The 15,487-nt window shown below is 38.5% G+C and overlaps 1 non-coding gene and 1 pseudogene across 1 annotated transcript; one reads left to right on the forward strand and one right to left on the reverse strand.

Annotated features, from left to right (window-relative positions):
• Nucleotides 1-1,420: 1,420 nt before the first annotated feature.
• LOC122026471 lies at nucleotides 1,421-8,360 on the forward strand (annotated as a pseudogene).
• Nucleotides 8,361-11,719: 3,359 nt separating this feature from the next.
• On the reverse strand, nucleotides 11,720-11,825 carry LOC122028455. Its single transcript, XR_006124824.1, has one exon. It is a non-coding gene; the product is annotated as a small nucleolar RNA R71 (small nucleolar RNA).
• Between the last annotated feature and the right edge of the window lie 3,662 nt (nucleotides 11,826-15,487).

Genomic DNA, 15,487 nt, shown 5'->3' on the forward strand with positions numbered 1-15,487 from the left:
TGTAATTTGGTATTAGTTTGTCTTGAATATAAAATTACACTAGTAGACTAAGTGTGTATTGAGCAGGACCATTTGAGGTTGTTCGATTTATACTGACTACATAAAAGAATAGAACCTCTATTATTATGTATGTGCATACTCTTAATCCCTATATAATAACAAGCACGTATACTTAGTATTAATTTCTTTAACTAATCAATCGGTGAGATTTATTCGTTAAATCAATAGGCCCGATGAGTTAGGAAATAGTATTCATTATATGGTGTGTTATTGATTATACAAGGAATCTGTGTCCTAATTATTTAGGTTGATAATGTCTCCTTGAGGAGACCATAAGTATTATCATATAAACCCTGCAGGTGGACTTAATCCTACGTGATAATAAAGTTGAGTGGTACTGCTCTTGAAATCAGATGTTAATTAATTGAGTTGTCAGTAACTCATTTAATTAACGGGCATACGATATCTTAAACACAAGGAGATTAACACACTCATGATAAGAAGGAGCCCATATTGTAATATGGGATTGGTGCGGTAGTTCAATAATAACCCTTTAGTGGTATGAGTTATTATTGATGGACTTGGGTTGGGTGTTTGGGCCGAACACAGGAAGCCTAAGCCCTCAGGAGGCCTAAACCAATTCCTCCTCTAGGTCCCTGTTGTAGTCTCTATATAAAGCCTCGCATCCACCCATCCATAACTTGGTTTGGTTTAACCTGGTTTGGTTTAACTGGGTTTGATTTAGAAAGAGAGATTTTTTTCTAAACAGAATTATGTTATTTTTCTTTATTTGTAACCGACGGTAAGCTTATAAAAGGGAGGAGGCACTATAAGAAAATCCTTATTCAACAACACTCAAACGACAACGGTTTTATGTTAAATCATTGTCTTTTTGCCTTTTAACAACGGTTTTAACAAAAACCGTTGTCTTTTAGTAGTTTTTTTGTCCTACGACAATGGTTTTTAAAAATCGTTGTCTATTTATGTTTTTTTGGCGCTACAACAATGATTTTTAAAGGCTATGACAACAATTTTTGAAAACTGTTGTCTATGTGCGTTTTTTTTCCTTCGTCGCTTTTCCACTTCGCCATTTTTTACCGCCGTGATTTTTCTTTCCCTCTCCCCAAAATTTTTTGTCGCCACATCCCCCCTTACCTTCTCGATCCCTAAACATTTCCATCAAACTTATGATCTCCATCTACGTTTCTTTCCCTCTCTTCACCGGCGAACCCCTCTCCACCTAACCCCTCTACGCTGCCTAAATGTGTTTGTGTTTCCCCCTTTCGTATTTTCCTTCCTGAACCTAAATACCTAAATGCCTTCCTGAACCCTAAGCGACAAAATACATCTCCGCCAATCCTCAATGCCTTCGAGCTCTACACGACCATGAGCAACACCTCTGTGCCCTCGGATACTGATGATGGTATGTATCTTAGTTGAAGTCTTGCCAAACCTTGCAGAGTGTCAGAAGATACTTAATGACCAAGCTGGAAACCTCTCATCTTGTGTTCTCTTGTTGTCTCTGGAGGATGGTTTATTCTTGGCTAAAGAACGACAAGCTTTTCAGTTAGAGGTTGTTCGTCTTGCACATAGTAAAATGAAACATCTAGTACCCCTTGATGTTTCATTGTTGATCACATTTTCAGGCAATCCTGGTCCACCACTTTAGTTATGTTATGGGGACCCTGGTATAGTTTCAATAACTATTGTAAAAAAAGACAATTGGTGGACTTGTGGAGGAAAAAGTTTTTCTTCTTCAATTCTCTATACTTACGAGCAATACAATGACTAATTTATAGGGTGTAGTCTACCCTTTTAAAACTGAAATAAACTTAACTATAGGCAATTAAAAAAACATTAACTAAGAGTAATTGCTGACTCTTGACATTTCATATTCCTAAAACTGTTGGAATAACTAATGTAAATGGACATTTAATGTTTATTCAACAATACTCCCCCATAAACTTAAATGCTTCTGCCATCTTTCATGCCAATCAGTCTTTTGTAGTTGTCGAGAAGTATCATCGGTAGCGGTTTCGTGAAGATATCTGCGACTTGGTCCCGACTTGCCACGTGCATTAATTCCACACTTCCTTCCTTTACCTGATCTCGGATGAAGTGAAATCGAACGTCAATATGCTTGCTTCTTTCATGATTCACCAGATTCTTGCTCAACTCAATTGCTGATTTGTTGTCAACTCGTATTACAGTTGCATCGAGTTGTTGTTGCTCCAAGTTCCCCAATAAATTTCTGAGCCATATCGCATAGCATACACATAAAGATGCTGCCACATATTCAGCTTCACATGTCGAGAGTGTCACGATCGGTTGCTTCTTTGAAAGCCAGGTAAACGCCGTATCACCCATAAAAAACACATAACCCGATGTGCTTTTTCGATCATCCAAGTCTCCACACCAATCGCTGTCGGAGTACCCGACCAACTTGTAATCTGCAGCATTTGTATAGTATAACCCAAGTGACACTGTTCCTATGATGTACCGTAGGATTTGCTTCAACGCCTTCCAATGAGAATGAACTGGCTCCTCCATGAACTGACTTACAATGCCGACACTTAATGCAAGGTCCGGCCTTGTACATGTGAGATAGCGAAGGCTTCCCACTAAACTTCGGTATTTGCTTGCGTCGACTCGTTCTCCTCCATCAAACTTAGAAAGTTTTGCTCCTGGTTCCATTGGTGTTGAAACAGGATTGCAAGACTCCATCTTGTACTTCTTCAAAATCTCCTTTGCATATGCCTCCTGGGATACAAAAATACCCGTCTTTCCTTGTCTTACCTCCAGACCAAGGAAAAACTTCATCAAGCCCAAATCTGTCATCTCGAACTCCCGTGTCATTGTGCTCTTGAACTTTTGTAGCATTTTACTATTATTCCCCATAAAAATGAGATCATCAACATAAAGGGCAACAAATAACATATTACCTCCATTCTTCTTCACATAAAGGGCATGTTCGTAGGGACATTGTTCGAACCTGTTCTCCTTGAAGTATGCATCGATACGAGTATTCCATGCCCGTGGTGCTTGCTTCAACCCATAAAGTGCCTTCTTCAATTTCAACACCTTCTTTTCTTCTCCGATTTTCATGTATCCGGGTGGTTGTTCGATATAAACTTCTTCTTCAAGCACACCATTCAAGAATGCCGACTTGACATCCATTTGTAATATCGGCCATTTGCATTGAGCCGCTTGTGAAATGAGCAATCTGATTGTCTCCATTCTTGCAACGGGAGCAAACACCTCCTCATAGTTGATTCCTGCCTTTTGCTTGTATCCCTTTGCTACAAGTCTTTCCTTGTATCGTTCTATCTCTCCTTGAGCAGTCATCTTTCTCTTAAACACCCACTTGACACCAATGGGCTGAGTTCCTTTCGGTAATTCTGCTAACTCCCATGTGTTGTTTCGATCTATTGCTTTAATCTCTTCGTCCATGGCAGCTTGCCATTTCTTGTCTCGCACTGCCTGTTCAAAACTTATATTCTCAGAATCTACCAAAAGACATATAAGGTGTACCTCATTTGTCGAATCATACAGATCTTGTAAACTTCGCATTTTGGACTGTCGTGGTTCATCTTCATTATCAATAGTTTCAGAATCTTCTGATATGGCTGTTGGTATAGCAGTTGATGATTCTCCAATTTTAATGATGCCCTCTGTTTCTTTATTCCAATCCCATTCAACTGTTTCATGAACTCGTACATCACGGCTCACAAGAATCTTCTTGCTTATCGGGTCGAATAGCTTGTATCCTTTTGTTTTCTCATCATACCTAATAAAAATATATCTCTTGCTTTTGTCTTCAAGCTTTGTTCTTCGCTGATCCGGCACGTGTGCGTAGGCCAAACTGCTGAATACTTTGAGATGAGAAACTGTTGGTTTTTGTCCGCTCCATGTCTCTTGTGGTGTTTGATCATACAACTTTGCATGTGGGCACCGATTTTGAATATAGACGGCGCATTGCACGGCTTCCGCCCAAAATTCCTTTTGCATTTTCTTGCTCTTGAGCATTGACCGAACCATGTCGAGAATGGTCCTATTCTTCCTCTCGGCCACCCCGTTTTGTTGTGGAGAGTACGGTGCGGTTAGAAATCGCCTTATTCCTTGCTCCTCACAATACTCCATGAAAGCCGTTGAAGTGTACTCGCCACCTCTATCGGATCGTACAGATTTGATGTGTCTACCGGTTGCCTTTTCCACCAGCACTTTGAATTTTTTGAACAACTCAAATGCCTCGGATTTTTCTTTCAGAAAATAGACCCAAGTTTTTCGTGAGAAATCATCAATAAAAGAGATGAAATACCTTTTGCCGCTGAAAGATTCAGGGGTAATTGGTCCACATATGTCGGAATAAATTAACTCGAGAGGTTGCTTAGCCCGATATTCTGCCTTCTTTTGAAATGGCATTCTGGCATGCTTTCCAAGCACACATTCTTCACAAAACTTTCCCTCGTATTGCATGTCTGGTAGTCCGTGCACCATATTCTTCTTTGCCAATTTGTTTAGGCCTTCATGATGTAGGTGGCCAAAGCGGAGATGCCATAGTGACGCCTTGTCTTCTATGTTGACTTGCAAACATCTTTCTCGTACACTTCTCAAATTCAGTTTGTACATCCGATTTCTCCCCATTTCAACTTGAGCGACTAAATGCCCTTGCTTGTCTTTCAACAGTAATATCTGGTCTTTCATAAAAACCGAATAACCTTTCTCCATAAGTTGCCCCATACTTAAAATGTTGCTCTTGAGGTCTGGTACATAATACACATCTTGGATTGACCCAACTAAACCATCTTTTTGTAAATAATAAATCGTACCTTGGCCTTTGACCTCAACCTTCGATCCATCTCCAAATGATACAGATACAGCTTCAACCTTTCGCATTTCTTTGAAATAATGCTCATGCCCGCACATATGGCTGCTTGCAGCCGTGTCGAGGTACCACTCTGTGTTGTTGTCGGTGTTGACTTTGTCATATGCCATTAAGAGAAAACCTTCTTTCGCTTCATCTTCCATGGCTAGGTTGATTGTCTCTTCCACCTTTTCTTCGACTCAACATTCTTTTGCAAAATGTCCCACCTTTCCACAATTGTAACATTTATCAGAATTGCAATCCTTCACATAGTGACCATATTTGCCACACTTGTAGCACTCGATGTTGGAATAATTTGACCGACCGCCTCTCCCACGACCGCGTCCTCTTCCACGCCAGTTCTGTTGGTTTGATTGCCTCTTCTCCTCATGATATCTTTCTTGGCCGCGGCTTCTCCCACCGCGACTATTTCCTCGATCACCATGGCCACGCCATTTACCTCGAAAGTTTTGAGAATAGAATATCTTCTCACCATTGATCGATGCTTTGGTTTGAAGTGCCTGCTCAAGTGTCTCCTCCTTCTTCTTCTTCTTCCGGTATTCATGTGCCAATAGGGAACCAGCAAGCTCATCGATCGTGAACATTGCTAGATCCTTTGACTCTTCTATGGCACATACCACATTCTCGAAACTGTCGGTTAACGACCTCAGAATTTTCTCCACGACCTGTGCATCGGACAACTTTTCTCCATCTCGGTTGAGTTGATTCACCACAGTTTGAACACGTGTGATGTAATCTGACACACCTTCTGACTCCTTCATCTTCATGCCTTCCAACTCGTTGCGAAGAGTTTGAAGGCGAACTTGTTTAACTCGGTCGGCTCCTTTGTATGCAGTCTCCAAGATGTCCCACGCTTCTTTTGAAGTTGTTGCATTCGCAATCTTCTCAAAGCCCGACTCATCAACAGCTCGGAACAGCATGTACAATGCTGTCTTATCTTTTGATCGCGTTTCCTTCAACACCTTATTTTGAGCCGCCGAATATCCTGCGGTAGATTCTGGTTCTTCGAAACCTTCTTGAGCCACCTCCCAACAATCCACCTCACCAAGAAGAGCTTTCATTTGGATCCTCCAATTCTCATAGTTCACCTTCGTTAACTGGGGCAACGACACATTATTGATTATACTCCCCATCGGCTCTGATACCAATTTGTAAAAAAAGACAATTGGTGGACTTGTGGAGGAAAAAGTTTTTCTTCAATTCTCTATACTTACGAGCAATACAATGACTTATTTATAGGGTGTAGTCTACCCTTTTAAAACTGAAATAAACTTAACTATAGGCAATTAAAAAAACATTAACTAAGAGTAATTGCTGACTCTTGACATTTCATATTCCTAAAACTGTTGGAATAACTAATGTAAATGGACATTTAATGTTTATTCAACAACTATTTGGAGTGGTTTTCCTGATGATATTACTTTGGAGTCTCTTAGCTTGACACTTACAAATACTCATAATACAGATCAAGGTGTCAAGATTTGCCTACTATCTTGTAGTACAATGAACATCGTGCAAATAAGCTAGTTACAAATTTTTCATTATGTTTTGTTTTATCTTTTTAATGTTTTATCCATGATCGCACACACTAATTTAGTCTCTGGTTCATTTAGTTTATCTATCATTCAATATAGTATTTTTCACGTGGACATTAAATCTTGCATGTGTCTTTACACTGGATTAAATGAAGAATATGTCAAGATATTTTTATTAGCATTGGCCAGACACTTTGTATTTTGTTTTCATGTTTTGAATTTTTCTTTTCTTTTTTTTTTTATGAAAATAACTGCATCTTATATAGACAATAAAGATTGCAGATTCCTAAATTGACATTTTGTCTTATGCAGACAATAAAAAGTTTAGATGCTCATATTCTCAAACCTGGTAGGAATGTCATCAAACTTGATGTGCCTCCACAAAAGCCAGGTCTCTATGTTCTTGGAGTTCTTACATGACAGATTGGCAACTCGAGGTTTAGATCCCATAACTTTTCACAAAAGGTGGGCCGCAAGATAATGATGATTTTATGAGTTATGAGAAACCAACCAGACCTGTTCTGAAGGTAAAAGTTTTGGTTGCTAAAGCTCATCATTTTTCGTATACATTTTTGTTTGGATTTAGGATTTCAGAGTAGGTTTTCTTTTCTTTGGTTATTTAGCATCCCCTATGAAACAGTGTTGCCAACTTCCACTGAGTTGAGAGTGTATAAAATGGAAGGAAAAGAAAAGAAAAAAAAAGAGAGTCAATAATGTTGTACTTCAATAAGTGTGGAAAAACTCATGGATTCTATCTTCTTTCAGGTGCTCAAGCCAAGAACTCTAGTGGATATTTCTGCTGCAGTAACATCGGCTTTGTTAATGAATGAACTCCAATGGCTTGGACTTATATTGAAGCCAATAAACTACTCTCTCAGGGTTCTCTTTTAAGCATAGATACTGGTCTTGGGTTGATGATTGATGAATCTCATACAATTGATATTAATGAGTATGCAAAAATAATGGAGGATAAAGTTCATGCACATGATTCCAACACTATTACAGAGAATAACGCTCATCCTCTAGAACTTAAACAACTTTATATTGAAAATGGTAAAATAGCATTGCCAAATTGGGCTAGTGACACAAGTACAACCTTATGGTTTCCAGTTCATGCTATTGATGACAGGATGGCGAGAGCAGTATCTGCAGGTTCAGTCATTTCCTTTCCATGTAGTAGCATTGTGGAAACCTGATAATATATCACACGAACAGTTTTCATGTGCAGATAGCCCTCACAGGCAGAACATGGTTGATGGTATGAGAACAATTGCCTTGAAACTTGAATTTGGAGCTTTCCGAAACCAAATATTTGAAAGGTAATTTTCCTTCTCTACTCATGTACATAATATGTCAATTTTTTTGAGATTAGCTAATTTTACTTTACCCTATTTCCCTTCGCACCAGGAACATTGTTGTGCATTTCACTGACCCATTCTATGTCACTACAAGGGTTGCCAATAAATACAATGATGGCACTTTACTTTTGCATGTTTGACGATCCATATCTAAATGATGTTAATTTAACAAGGGAGAACTACCCTGGAATGTATGGTTATTATTAAATGTCATTCAGCATGAACCTCTCTTATGTTTGGTTCCCTCTTCTCGTCCATGTATTTTTGTTGTGAAAATAGACATCACTTCTGCAAAATTTCTGAAAACTTGTAAAATTATTTACTGGAAAGAAAACAATTTTTCACTTGAGCATGTTTGTAACTCTGTGATTATCTTTTAATGACTATTTGAATATGTGTTTTAAAAAAATTTATCTGCTTATCTAGGCGACGATACACTCCCAAGTAAAAGCTACTTTGTTCTTATATGATGCGTGGTTAGACCTTCAAGCTGGATTTGTGCATGTGAGGAAGGAAAATGGGAGACCTGTTTCAAGTTTTTTCCCTCTCATCATTTCTCCATCTTCCAGGAATCTTATTTAGTATTTGTATAGATAAGATGGCTATTGGAGGTACATTTGTAACACCCATGAATTTTTGTTATATAAATACATAGGTATTATTCTCATTAAGAGCATGGAAATAAATAAAAAGAATAAGAGAAAAAGAAGAGTAAGAAACAAAATAAAAATAAGAGGTAAGAGGTGGAGGCCAAGGATTGAACCTTGAACCTCCCACCAATAATGGAGAAAGATTAATGGCATGATCACCACTAGGATAGAAAGTAACATATGCATAGGAAGGAATAAAAATATTAGTTAAAGGAGAGAAGAAAAATAAAACAAGGAGCTAGAGAAAACCAAATTGCTCACCTCTTCTCCCTCTTGACTAAGAGAAGGAATAAGAAGAAGGCAAGCTGTTTCCTTCACCCTTCCCTCTCCTCATTTTTCATGGGAACCAAGAGAAGAATAATGGATGAATTAAAGAGAAAATTAATGAGGGCATAAATTTCCCTCATGAGGAATAAATAGAAAAAAATGAGAAGTAAACCTCTCATTTTCTTCATTCTTCCTCCTCCTTCCTTCTTTTCTTTTCTTCACCGAGACTAGGAGATCCACCCACTCCTTGATCCGAGCACTAAGTCAAGTTCTTCTCCAAGGAAGCCAATTTTCAAGAAGAAATCTTCAAGTTCTAGCCCTTCCCAAGCAAAGGAAATCAAAGAAGGCACAAGAGGAAGAAACTTCTTCCTTCCCTAACAACTAGAACACTTTCCTCCTTAAGGAAAACCACAAGCGAAAGGATGTAAGTTTCCCTCACCTGTGGTACAATAGCTATATGTTTGTTATGAAAAATATTGCTTAAAAACCTATGGTTATTTGATGTGCGTAGATTATATACTCTTTTATGCATGTTTTTACGCACATTTATATACTTTGAGCATTCTTGATCTATGCATTCTTATACTTCCAGCTTTCCTTTTAGCATATTTACTCTTTTGGTTCGGAGATCTGCTTTTTGTGCATTTTCTGTACACAGGAGTCGAAATTGGTGAAGATTAGGCGTCCTCGGGCAAGCTTGGAAGTAATTAAAGGAAGAGGACATGGCCGTGTGAATCTCACACGGCCGTGTCTTGATTTGAAGAAACCAGAGCAGATGCCCTACATGGCCGTGTGGATCTACACGGCCATGTGAGGTTTCCAGAGACCAAGCAGGTGATGGCCGTGTGCATTACACGGCCGTGTGAATTTTCCAGAGACCAAGCAGATGGTGGTCGTGTGGATCTACACGGCCGTGTGGATTTTCCAGAGACCAAGCAGGTAGCGGCCGTGTGCACCACACTGCCGTGTAGCATTTCCAGAGAGCAGGAGGTACTTGGCCGTGTGCACCACACTACCGTGCAGCATTGGCAGAGAAGGAACTGGACATGGCCGTGCGGATCTCACACGGCCGTGTCGAGGGGCCGTGTGGCGCCCAATTCCCTCTTCTATTTAAACCTTCCTTCATGAATTGAAAGGGGATCTCTGCCCCTTTGGGAGAAAGCAAGATTTGGTGGTTTCCTCCCATTCTTGGGAGGATTTCTGGACGATTCTAAGGGAGATCTCGACGATTTCGACTCCGGAGCGAGGATTGGATCCGAAGACAAGGCTTCTTCGTAGATAAGTTTTCTTTTTCCCCCTTTTCTTGTTTTCTTGGATTGGGGATTCAAGGAATGCTTGTAATCTCTATTTCTTCGGGTTTTCTTCCTCGATTCATGGAGTAGATCTTGTATTCTAGGATTCAGGGAGTATTTGTATGATGGATTGATGTAATCTCTTATGGATTTGCCATTTTCTTGTTTCAATGACATTATCTTGCTTGTATCAATTAGATCTTGAACGATTAATGGTGATTTGTGCTTAATTCTCATTCTTGATTGATTGTTTGGATTTCTTATGGACTTTGTAAAGATAAACTCTCACTCGATCATCCGAGGGATCCACGTGACAGGTGCAAGCCCGTGTAAGGACGTTTGAGAGATAATCTTGAAGAGGAAATAGGAATATTCAAGAGAGTAGGATGGATTTTATGATTAGCTTCTTGTATCTTGATAGATTAATAAGTTGTGGGCTTCTATGTTGATATCCGAGGAAGGCATAGTAATAGGTGCGCTTCTGTGTAAGGACAACGTAGGTTCATGTCTATTTAATCCTATTTAGATACATTTCTCAGTCCTTAGCCAGTTGTTTATTGCAAGAGGGAACCGGCAACTTTCTACATGTTTGGCAATTGAGGGATAAGAATTGGTGAACCATTTACATTCAAGAAATCTTACAAAGAAACCGAAACTCCTAGAATCTCCCTTTATCATAACCCAAAACACTAAACTCTTGTTTGTTGATCTTTAATATTAGATTTGTTTACCTTTACTTTGCTTTTGAGACGGTTGGATAGTTGTTTAGCTAATTCGCATTGAGATATTTCTAGTGCTTATTCCAGTCCCTGTGGATACGATAATCTTTTATATTACTTGTGACATTTCCGTACACTTGCGGAGAGTAACAAGTTTTTGGTGCCGTTGCCGGGGACTGCGCTATAACATTAGGAATTATCAATTGAGTTAGACTAAACATAACTTTTCCTTTTTTCTTTTGATTTGCATAGTTATAACTAATTGTTAGAATTCTATTTTCGTAAGTTTTTCCTTTCTTGAATAATATTCTTGACAACTCTTTTTGTTGCAATTCTAATTCTAATTCTAACTTTGCATTCTTGATTTCTAGTACTCTAATATAACTTTTCTCTGTTTTCTCTTTTGATCTTGTTTCTTTCTTCTTTTCTTTTGTAAACATATCTTGCAATTTTTAGCATATGAATTATTCTAGACATTTTTCTTTTTTCTTTTATCTTTTCTTTCTTGTTTTCATTATGCACTTTCTTTCTTGCAATTTAAATTCTGCATTTGCTTTCTTGCTTTTCATATTGCATTTTATTTCTTGTTTTTGATTCTTGATAATTTTCTTTTTCTTCTTGAATATCCATGAGCACTAACATGTCAAGCAGGACCATGAGAAATTTTTCTACACCCTTTTCTGCAAGATTTTTATCTCCCATTGTGCAACCTCAAATTGAAGTAGAAAGTTTCCAACTAGACCCAGAGATAATTTTCATGATACAAGGTCACAAATTTGGAGGAGAAGTATCAGAAAGTCCTTATCTGCATCTTGAAACATTTTTAGAGATTTGTGATTTGGTGAAATATGAAGGAGTATTAGCAGATGCAGTTCGATTAATAGCATTTCCTTTCAGTATCAAGGATAAAGCAAGGACTTGGCTATATTCTCTCTGTCCTCAAAGCATCACAAGTTGGGAACAATTGGAGAAGCAATTTCTAAATCATTTTTTCCCTCCAAGTAGAACGGTGTATATGAGGAATTGCATAACAAATTTTTCTCAGGCATATGGAGAATCATTATTTGAAGCATGGGATAGATTCAAGAGTCTTCAAAGACAGTGCCCTCATCATGGTTTTGAAAAATTGTTGATTTTGAACATATTCTATGGGGGAATTTCTTTCTCAGACAAGACTTTATTGGATTCATCAGCTGGAGGTTCTTTTATGGACAAAAGTGTAGATGAAGCTTATTCGTTAATTGATCAAGTGACATTGAACCTCCATGAATGGTCGAACAAAAGTTGGATGGAATTTCCCTCAGATATTCAAGAAGTGCAAGCCATAAATGTAAGAGAACCTGTCAAACAAAATGAAATTCAACCACCTAAAAATGTTGAAATTCACAAGTCACTGAGTGAGGAGTTCAAACATTTGGGGGCAAAGCTTGATAGTATTGTTTCAAAATGGTTTAAAGAAGATCCCCCTCCTACACAGTCAAGATCTAATGAAAATTGTGATGATGTTGGGTTGAGAAGTGGCAAAAATCATGAAGAACTTCTGAAGAATGACATATTTAGAATTGAGGAGAAGAATAATAGAAGATCACAAGAACTCAGTTCCATTTCTCTAGGAAGTTCCCAAAGGCCACAAATACCTTTCCCTCAACGATTAATCACACCAACATTAGATAAGCAAGTTGGACCTCCTCCAAAAGCTCAAAGGGAATTTGGGAAAAAGGGAGTTCAGTTTTTCCCAGGACCTTCACTAAGGGTTCCTTTTCCACAAAGGTTAGTGGGGGTCAATGAAAATAAAGACTTCGGCAAATTCTGTGACACTAATATGGTTGAGTGTAGATTTTTGAATATATATGAAGATGAAGATTTTTCAGATGAGGATTTTATTGATAATGTAGTGGTAAATAAGTTTTCAGATCTACCTCAAAATTTTATAAGGTATTATAGTGACATTGAATTTTCAGATGATGAATGTGATGTGGTAGATCAATTTAAAACTGTAAGTGAAGTTATTGATCCTCTGGTTATTGATTCTCCTATTGAGGGCATAGATGTTAGTTTATTTTTTGATGTATGTGTTGATGATGATGATATGGGAGAATGTGTAGGGAGCTGTGGATCACCACCTTTGTCAAGACAACCCTTAGAGGTTTTAAGAATTGATCATGTTGTGGAACAATGTGTAGGGACTTATGCAGAGCTAGCAGAGTCTCAAGAATCACCATCATTGATATCATCAACACCTAAGCTAGAGCCAGAACCATCATTTGATTCAGAGGAAGTCACATCTACATGTTTAGAAATTTCAAGTATTTCTCAGCAAAGTAAGGATTGTATTTCTTGTGATCTTTTGGAAAACTTTATGGAGGTACCTATAATTGACTTTGTTGGATGTGATTCAGTTTTTATTACTTATTCATCTTATCTTGATATGGTTCTAGCTCTATACTATATAACGTGCTTGTGGGAGATTTGTTTTTCTTTTGGATGTGCAGATTTCACATGGGCCAATAATTGGAAGCTCAATCTGAACCGTCTTCGACCACCTGAAGAAATTTCCAAGAAGACGAAGATGGAGAGAGTTATACTTTACTTTGTAGCTCCTTTGATGAAAGCTCCCTCCATAATAAGAGCCCTTGGTAGGAGGGTTCTAAAATATCTTACCCCTCCAAGAGCAAGATTTAGATGAATCTAATGAGGTGGTCGAGCTAATGACCTTAAACAAGTGCTTCTTGGGAGGCAACCCAAGTTCATTTTCCTTATTTTCTTTTATGTCTTTAGTTCTCTCTTTATAATAAACATGTATCCTCTACTTAATTTTTCTTGTCTATCTTATTGTTGTAGAATTCAATGTTGTGGAGGAATGTGTGTATTGGATGGAGGAGTATCTTTAAAAACATGAACGTCAACCATTTGGAGCTCATCACTTGGTAACTTCTTTTAAAATCTCCACCACATTGTTTTTAGTTTTCATTGGGACAATGAAAAATTTAAGTCTAGGGGGATGTATTAGATGCATTTGATTTGCTTTGTTTGTTTTTGTTTTTGCTTATGTCTTGCATTGTGTTTTGATTTTTTGTGGCATACATCTTGAGAACATCAAAACTTCACTTATATGCTTTCTTGGATTCATGTGAAATGTTAGCACGATTATTGTCTTGATTCATGATGTTTGAATGATGCTAGTAGTAAACTTTATGTAGTTCTTTTTTCTATCTTGGGAAGCATTAATAAGCTAAGAATCTTATGGTGATGAGTTTTAGTTTTGGTTCAACCTTAAGGACTTTATCTTCACTACACTTGTGCTTGATGCTTGAATAGTTGATGTCATTGAAATAGTCATGATTCATCTTGTTTGCTTAGTACTTGGTTTCCATGGTGATTTCTCAACTTTCATTTTGGTTACTGGATGATGCTCGAATCATGTCAACTCATTTGGAAAAATAAAAATATCCCAACATGTGTGCTAAAAGTACATTTGTGAATAAGTTTTGCACAATGCAAACACTTAAAAAAAAAAAAAAAAAGGGATATAAAAAACAGTTGTCATGAGTGGAATCTAGCAAGTCACCCCTTTGACACCGAGTTAGGTTACTGGGGAAATGACTGCTTAGCTTCTCTTGAGATTGAGCACACCTTTAAGACCATGGGTTAGTTGAGAAATATGAACCAAGTGAATGGTGAGTAAGTGCCTATCACTGGTTACTTGTCTTTCATTGGAAACATTAGGAATTCAAATTTGATGACGACTTGACTAGGACATGGATTGAAACTTGAAGGGTGTTGAGTTACTTTTACACTGTGCACAAGATTCTTATGCTTGAACCATACTTTACTGGTTTCCATGATCATGCTTGTTAATGAAACTTTTTGATAGAATTAGGAAAGTGCATTAGGTTTTATGAATGTGTTGTAGAACATATGAATTTAGACTGCAGCATTTTGCTTGAGGACAAGCAAAGGTTTAAGTCTGGGGGTGTGATGTGCGTAGATTATATACTCTTTTATGCATGTTTTTACGCACATTTACATACTTTGAGCATGCTTGATCTATGCATTCTTATACTTCCAGCTTTCCTTTTAGCATATTTACTCTTTTGGTTCGGAGATATGCTTTTTGTGCATTTTCTGTACACAGGAGTCAAAATTGGTGAAGATTAGGCGTCCTCGGGCAAGCTTGGAAGTAATTGAAGGAAGAGGACATGGCCGTGTGAATCTCACACGGCCGTGTCTTGATTTGAAGAAACCAGAGCAGATGCCTTACATGGCCGTGTGGATCTACACGACCATGTGAGGTTTCCAGAGACCAAGCAGGTGGTGGCCGTGTGCATTACACGGCCGTGTGAATTTTCCAGAGACCAAGCAGATGGTGGCCGTGTGGATCTACACGGCCGTGTGGATTTTCCAGAGACCAAGCAGGTAGCGGCCGTGTGCACCACACGGCCGTGTAGCATTTCCAGAGAGCAGGAGGTACTTGGCCATGTGCACCACACTGCCATGCAGCATTGGCAGAGAAGGAACTGGACATGGCCGTGTGGATCTCACACGGCCGTATCGAGGGGCCGTGTGGCGCCCAATTCCCTCTTCTATTTAAACCTTCCTTCATGAATTGAAAGGGGATCTCTCCCCCTTTGGGAGAAAGCAAGATTTGGTGGTTTCCTCCCATTCTTGGAAGGATTTCTGGGCGATTCTAAGGGAGATCTCGACGATTTCGACTCCGGAGCGAGGATTGGATCCGAAGACAAGGCTTCTTCGTAGATAAGTTTTCTTTTTCCCCCTTTCTT

The sequence above is a fragment of the Zingiber officinale genome, chromosome 10A (genome assembly GCF_018446385.1).
Source record: "Zingiber officinale cultivar Zhangliang chromosome 10A, Zo_v1.1, whole genome shotgun sequence".
Lineage (NCBI taxonomy): Eukaryota > Viridiplantae > Streptophyta > Magnoliopsida > Zingiberales > Zingiberaceae > Zingiber > Zingiber officinale.